We start from the raw sequence: 8,399 nt of genomic DNA on the forward strand, positions 1-8,399 counted from the left end.
ATGGTAAAGTTGCAGGGTGAAGTTACAGTGCACTTATTTGTATTAAACCTTTCATTTTTGACAACTGTCCTGCATCTATGTATTATTTCCATGACACATTATAACCAACAGGATTATTCTCGCCAGGTACTTAGACCTGAAAAATACAATAACTGTGTCTTACACTCTTTCCTTCAGTAGGATAAAGGGGAAAAGAGGGTATGTTCATATATGTGTGTGTGTGTGTGTGTGTGTGTGTGTGTGTGTGTGTGTGTGTGTGTGTGTGTGTGTGTGTGTGTGTGTGCATGCAGGTGTGCACCTGTGCATATGCACATGGGCAAGCAAATAGAGATGGCACCTGAAGTTTTAGCAGGAAGAAAGAGAAATGCAATAAATGAACTTTACATTTTGTTCTGATTGTTATACAGCCTGTGATCAGTCTTATCTCAGGCAGGATGAATTCTCTGGCCTAAGGACAAGTCTAGTTCCTGTGAAAATGAGTCTTTTACGGACATCTTCTTACCTTCTACTCAAGTATTTTGAACTGAATTCTTCCCATCAGATATGCTGAAAGTTACGTAAATGTATTTAAAAGCTGGATGTACCCTCATTTGGAACAATATGCAGCTGAAATCCTTGATTTCATTGAAATATAAATTGTATATTACATAGCCCTGCATCAGAACAATATCTACTGTAATTCAGCAAGCTTAACTTGCATCAGATTCATTTCATCCCATGTGAAGTAAAGGTATAGACACCTCCCTGGTTTCCTACTGAGTGGCTGCAAATCTTGCATCCAGTGTTTCTCTACCCTCACTAGACCTTGTGTCTAGACTTGCACAGCAGAAAATCCCTTTTTGAATGTATTGTCATCAGTCTGTGCGGCTGCTACAAAATGAAATTTTCACAAAATTGCTCACTGTAATCAATATCTTGACACTCCACTGCGTATGTTATGAGATTGTCACAAAGTCTCTGATTTCATCACCCCACAACGAATGTGGTTGCAGCAAGTAATCTTAATACCCAATAAAATTATTTTACAGACATGAAAAAGCTCTCTTCCCCCTGGTATTGAGGAATTTGTGGGTAGGGCTTTGCAGACTTGCAATATTTAAATGAATCTTGCAGACAAAACAACAAGATATGTTAAATACTTTTAATGACATGGTCAAAAGCCACACGGCTCCTCTTAAAGGCAACCATGGAATGTGAACAACTAAATAAATTCTTGATTAAATATAGAGTCATGATTGGATATTTTATTGTATATAATGATTTGTGGCACACCTGAATTCTTTTAACACAGAATCTCATGACTTCAAATAGTTGCAGTTTCTCCAGACAACAGTGTAGATTAGCAAACAGATTAGTGCATTTACTCAGCTTTAAAACAAAGCTATCTCTGAAGCCAGCAGAGTGATGACTGCCACCTTTCATCCCACGCTGTTTTTTTGTGAAATTGAGGAGCTGTGATGCAGAGCAGGATTTAGCCCAGAGACATTAATTTTACCTGGAAAAGAATGGCAAGATTTGGATCATTTTTCCTGTAGTACCACTTTTCTGTAAGAATTAACTGTGGTTTTCTTTTGTTTGCCCTTTTGTTTCTCTGTATCAGCATCTTTGATATCCTTGGTAAAACAATTGCTTAACAGTTAAATAACCCTAATAAAACTGATCCCAGGTTCAGGAGAACTGTTCCTAATAAACGCAGATTACAGTTTGCGACTTCACGGTAATTTGTGCAAGGTCTTAGCATGGCCAGTGGATCTGCTCCCCGAGCACGTACACGCGCACTGGTCTGCCCATGAACGGGGGAGCAGAACTGCCCCAGGTACCCACATCGTCCTCACGAGGCCAAAGCTCTGCCCTGCCAAGGCACCACTTTAAACTGCGTTTAAAATTACTTCCTTTGCCTCAGAGGGAGGAGAACAGCTGAGACACAGGTATCCTAGCAAAACCCATGAGAAGGTATAAGTTAGAAGCAAAAGAAAATCCTGTTAGGAAAATAGCATATATCTTCCTCAAGATGACTTCTGCTGTACAGCAAAAGGCTTCTCCCGCTGTGTCTCTGCTACACCTTTGCCGGTACGGCTCTGCTGGGAAAGTCATTATGGTGTAGACTGAAACCATGCCGGCTTCTTGCAAGGGCTTCCTGGGGATTAGTGCAGTTGCCCGTACTGAAGGCCAGCCCTCCGAGCCCAGTCTGGTCCGAGCACAGCATGCCACGTATTTAGAGCTTCTCCGCCGTTGCTCCTCCAAATGCTCTGAGACAAAAGGCGATTTGGCAATCTTACTTGTGCCACACCGCTGGAGATGGCACAGGAGGAGCGTGATTTGCCCCAGACCCGCGGTGAGCCTGTGGCAGAGCCCGAAATCGGGCTGTCTCCCACCCTCTCATTCTTCCAGACCTTTCTTTTTTTTGGCACCCCCCAAACTCATCCTGCGGTTCATGAACCTTAACAAACCTTTCAGTGAAGCTTGTCTGGGGTTTGGATTGGTAACGAAATTTGAAACCAGGCAAGGTTTTGTGTTGGTGTGTGCTGCGCTGCGAAAATTTCAGGTCTGCTTTTCACCCCACTTGTTCAGCCATAATTCCCGACACAGCAGTCCAGAAAACTACAGGTTTTACTGAACAGCACAGTTTACAAGTAGAAGGTGGTGAGAGTGGCGGGTATGGAAAACGGGCTTTCCAAGAGTTTATGAAAGTTACCACTTCCTTTGGGAATTCACATTCCTTGCCAAATCTATTCCTATTCCCACCCATACAATCCCTTTGTTTTTAGTGCAGTGGTTCTGTGTATCTAAGAATTTGGCACCACATATTTGTTAACAGACTCTTCATGTGTACTTTGAAGTACTTGTAAAATCCTGTTTTCCACAACCTGTACAGAGAAGTAGAGAGCAGCTAGTTTAACTGAAATCAGAGGAAAGACATTTTAAATCTTTCATAAAAATTTAAGCAAAAAAAGGATAAAGGGCTCAAACAACAGTAGTTTTTAATGACACTGTGCTAGCGCGCTCCTGAAACCAGTTTGTAAGTCAGCCGTGAAAGTGTGCAGTCTGAAACATATTTTCTGCTTGCACTGAGGCGAATTAGCTCACTCGTTTTCATTCCTAATGTAGACATCTACAGTAAAAAGAGCAGAGCTTGTGCAAACTCTTACTCAGCACAGTAGTCCTTATTGATTCCCTGGGGCTTTTTGCTGTGCCCACTACAGTCTATAGACTATTAAATTAACGGGAGCAGAATTCGACCCTTACATGAGATCAGGCTCCACGCTATTGTTCTGCGCTGGGGAGTGGGAGGGTACAAGAAGCTCTTTTACTTTCATAGCCTGTTGGTGTTGTGTTTTAAGGGACAAAGCTGGCTGTCAAGTTGCCATTTTAAATTTTATTCTGTCTACTCAAGCTGAACTAAGATGGAAGATAAGTAATCTGCATCGGTCAAAGTGTTGCTGCATTTTGTATTTTCTCAGTACAGCTAAGGTGGTAGGCAGACATCCGCTTTCATATCCCATTGTGCTCACCAACGAATCCCCCATCTCTGGCTGCGCAACATTTCCCGCCGTCTGTTTTGCACTCCCCAGTTCTGCCAGCAGAAGGGCTTGTGGATGAGTTTAGGTAACCCAGTGCACACAGAGGCTGCTCCGAGGGCAAAATCCACACTCAGCAGCCATCTGACTTGAAGAAGACTGCTTGTATCCAACTGCACATCTTTTTTTAGCTATATCAGTCGGTCTTAAAAAAAAAAAAAAAAAGATACTACCCCTCACCACTTTGCTCTACAAATCTCACCCTACTTACGTGCGTATCCAGAGTTACAATAATATTAGAGAAAGAGAGAGAGAGAGTTTCTGTTTGTTTTTTTTTGTCCTGTAAAGTCTTGAAACATGAGCTCCTGCACACTTACACAAGCAATCACGTTTCCTCAGGCTGGACATTTCTCTTCTTCTGCACCTGAACATCCCTGGCAAATGTTGGGGTGCGCAGATCTTTGTGTTTAAGGAAGCTTGTCCATCTTTACCATCCTTGTCTTTCAGTTTACTGAAGAGATTTATTTGCTGCTGCTTCTCCAGAATACATGTAAACGCAGTAGGGGGAAAATTTCCTACTATTAAGGAAGATGGCCACAGTTTAGGTGAGCTGTGACGATTCTGACACAGAACTCATTGTTCCATTGCTCTCACCACTCCTTTTGACCGCCTTTCATTCTCCATGGGCTATGCCATGTGTGGTTAGCACTTTCGTTTCAGCTTTCCTATTCTCTTGTTTTATCTCCTTACTTGTATGAATTCAATAGTTATGAGGAGATATTTGCTATCCACACCTTGCACGTCCAAGGAGGACGTGCAAGGAACAGTTTTCATAGATGTACAATGCGACACAGTGTATTAGGAGAAAAAAACTTTTTGTTGATAGTTTTACTCTTTTGTGAGCTTTCTTTAACAGACATTTTCAACAGGCACCTTCCTGACATCTCTGTAACATCTAAACTGAACTGTGCTTTCTGCTGCATAAAATCAAAAACATAATCTGCACTGGGGCATCCCAGCAACCCAGCAGATAAAATAACTGTATTGTTAAATCTTAGCGACTTCCAGACTCCAGAGCCATACCAGTTATTTACTAAGGGCATCTGTAATACTGGGATCAAATTAGCTCCAAGCTTTCAGTCAAACACAACCCCCACTCTTGCCAGCGAAAAGACACCTGAAAGAACATTTTCTGTAAAGAGATAATTAATGCTAAGTTACTACGAGGCTCGTCCAGAAATGGCATTTCAGTAGCATTTACCTTGATAAATTTTAGGGATGTTTCTTTTTTCTTTCCTTTTTTTTCTTTTTTTTTTACAAAAGTAAAGGTCACACCTTGGTGTTGACCTACCAAACATATTTATTGTGATTTCCATTTCTATATGACTTTCAATTTAACTATGAATCTAATGTGATTTTTATTGCACATGATATCCCTTAAGCTGACTGTCTGCAATGGGTAGGGACAGAGATTCTTCTAAACTTTTACAAGTGTGCTGAAAGTTTCTTTTGTCTAACACACCAGCTAGCTTCTTGATTAGATAAAGAACTAAGAAAACCACTCTGGTGGATAAGATGGCAATCAAACGTGGAAATCTTCACTGTATAGAGCACCCTGGGGTTTGCTAAATATCTCAGATCTGCTTGTTGTAAGTGACAATGTTTATTCTTGCAAGTGAATTCCAAGATAGCCTGGGTTCCTTGGGGTTTAATCTCGGCCCTTTTTTGTTTCTCTGATTAGTTGAAAACTGTAGCAGGTCACCCAGGCTCTTTGAAGAATAAAGGGTCTCATTCCAGGGTGAGGCCCAATGAATTTGTGAATGAATGAAAAGTTAATTGAGGAAAAGGGTAGAGCATATTTCAGTCATAGTTAATTTAAGCAAAGCTGATAAGTTAGTAAATAGAAACACCAGTGTATTCTTTCAAGTAGAATTTCTGCTCCCACCCGATTATCTTAGGTGTTATTTCTCTGGCCTTTTTTAAGGTTGGTGCTTGTCATAAACACTTTATTATCTAATCTTCTGCCCAAGGAGAGATTCTGTAGTGTTGAGTAATTACAAATAGATTGATCTCAATTGGACAGTGTGTCCACAAAAATAAAAGGAAAGATTATGCTCTGGCAACTTTGTGGATTTTTACTTATCTTTAAAAAATAATTTTTTTTTACGACCATTGCGGAAAACAATACGAATGTTGCAAATAACCCATTTTTAAGAAAGTGAGTGAAACTATTGAATTATGTTCTGGATTTTTATCACACTTGAAATGTCTTTCGTAAACATTTCAGGATTGTGGTAAGATATAAAAGATGGTAAAACTTAGTAATAGGTGTTTATTCAGTTTAAAACTGTTATTAAAGTTAAAAAAAAATGCAGAAAACTCATGCAAGCAAATTGAAGGCACTCTTTTTCTCCTTTAGTTTAGAGAGTTGGAAGAGGAAGCCGTGTTTTGCTAGAGGAAAGCTGCTTAAGGAAAACGCATAATTGTGATCTCTGAAATGCAGAAGAGAAGAGCAGTGAAAAAAAGCAAGAACATCAGGCAGCAGCTTTTAAAGCCTCTACAACAGTTGGGGAAGCCACAGCAAACAGCTGGAGAGATGGAATCAAACATTTCTCCAATTTTAAATAATGCTTTGTACTTCTATGGAGCTTCCCCCCCACGCACCTCACAGCCCTCTGCAAACCCTAAAGAATTTACTCTCCTGCAATACTCTAAGGTGAGTGTTATCCTCGTTTGGTAGATAAGGAAAAAGGAGCAGGGAAAGGTTAAACAATTTGCCATACGTCACGTGAGAAGACTGAGGAAGGGAAGAGTTACAAATAAAAGATAGTGCTCATGAAGACAGACAGCATGACCTGGTGATGGGGGCACCATGGCACAGCACCACCTGTGATGTTGCCCCACACCTCCCACGTGCTCCAGCACAGCTTTAGCAGGCTTGTGCTGCCTATCAGTTTGGTCAAGTTACAGGAGTTAAAATGACCTGCCTGAAATTTAGAAATAAAAAAGGAGAGGGGGGACAATTTTCGGTACCGATCATTTCAGTAATCTCTTTGACAGTGCAGTGCTACACACAGCTGCATTGGCAAACCTGCTGGGCAAACGAGCTGTAGTGCAGCAATGGGAATAAGAAGCAAAGCACTGCAACTTATTTAACTAGCTGTACCTATGTGCTTGGGATGAGGATTCAGGTAACCAGAGATGCTGCTCTCAGGTTCTGCCATCGCTTTGCGGAGTGATTTCAGGTAGGTCACGTCCTCCCCCTGCACATCAGTTGCTCACCTACCCAAAGTGGGGACCGTGATACAGATCTCTGTACAGCCTCTGAAAATGAGAAAAACAAGAGCTCTTAACTCCTTAGATACAGTACTGAAACTTCGGGGTTTAGCGTAATTTAGTTTTAGGTCTAGGTTAAGCTCACTGAATTTGATTTAAAAATCATCAAAGCAAGAAATATGAGACTCCAATTCACACACGCCCAACGTACAATTTTTGCAGGTTTGTAATGGGGCCTGGAGGGGACCATACCTCTTCCTCTTTTTCCATCTCTGGTGACAGGAAAGACTGCGATTCAAATGCAGCCTTTTGGTTTCCCCTGGGAAGGGCAGGTACTCCTGAGGTGGGTGACTAGGCATTGCCCTCCACTGCATTGTTGGCCCGCATGTGCACATGCACAAGCTAACCGGCTACAAAATTTTCTGTGGAAGTCCCCACCAGCTAAAAAACATTAGAGCTGCTACTGCTCTTACTAAAATAGGAGCTATCTATCTGAGCCACTGCAAAGCAGAATCCTAACACATGACTACTTGTCCCCTGCTTAGCGATACATAACAGCTACATGTGTGTAATGAAAATGGAAATGAAAATTAATTAATCTATATGATTAATTAATCTAATCATATTATAACAATTGCAATGTGATTTAAAGATGTCTACGCTGGCAGAATTGACTTCAGGGGCAAGAAAACAGGCCAGTTGACTGAGGTACCAACCCTATGTAGGAAGCAATGCCAGACCTGCAAGGCTCAGGTAAAAGAGGGGAGAGCCTGTGCCTCCACCTCTTCTTGACTCCACCGTAAGTCCAAGACATTGAGTCCCCAGCTATATATTCCCACAAACATAAGTGACTAAAACCCTCCCAGGCACTCTGTTTATTAACTCTACCAATGTAACTGTTGTACTTAACCAATGCCAGAAGAAAGTGCTGGTGCTCTCAGGTGTTTGCAAACCAGCTACCTGGCTGCCCCTAGCTCAGCTGAAGGAGGTATTTATCTCACAAAAATAGAGACAAGAGTTGGGCTCTTTCTACTGATGCCCAGGCATCATTATCAGCAAAATAAACAGCAAGTGGTTAAATGAGAAGCCAAAGTTTTAGTTGCAGCAGTAATTTTTTGCAGCCTTAGGATATGCTAATCATGGTCAGTCCTACACATAACCACAGCTAAATAGCATGATTTTAATCATTTTTCCTCATGGATACAAAGCACAACAGTTCAACAGTTTTTTTTTTTTTTCCAAAAACATGTTCAACAAAACACAGGAGTGAGCCTGTTTTAAATTTGCATGCAGGGGTCCAGATCCAAAAGAAATGAGGCACCTGAAGGCTGCATGGGGCAGCGGTTCGTTTTTGAGCCCCTGGCTCACGAGCGCAGGGCAGGTTCTCGGCTCCAGCTCCAACGCTGCATCTGGCCGGCGGAGGCAGGTGCCTTGGGAGGGGACCTCCTGCGGCTGACATGCTCAAGGGCTCTCCTGGGCTTTCTCTAGAGATCCAGCAAGGGCTTCCCTTCGCTTGGGCTCCTCAGCAGAGCAGCATCTCCGGGGGGCTGGTTGCTGCACCATGGTGCCGTAGTGCTGCTTATTGTTCACACAGCGGGGCTACGT

This window comes from Struthio camelus, chromosome 1 (assembly GCF_040807025.1).
Source record: "Struthio camelus isolate bStrCam1 chromosome 1, bStrCam1.hap1, whole genome shotgun sequence".
Lineage (NCBI taxonomy): Eukaryota > Metazoa > Chordata > Aves > Struthioniformes > Struthionidae > Struthio > Struthio camelus.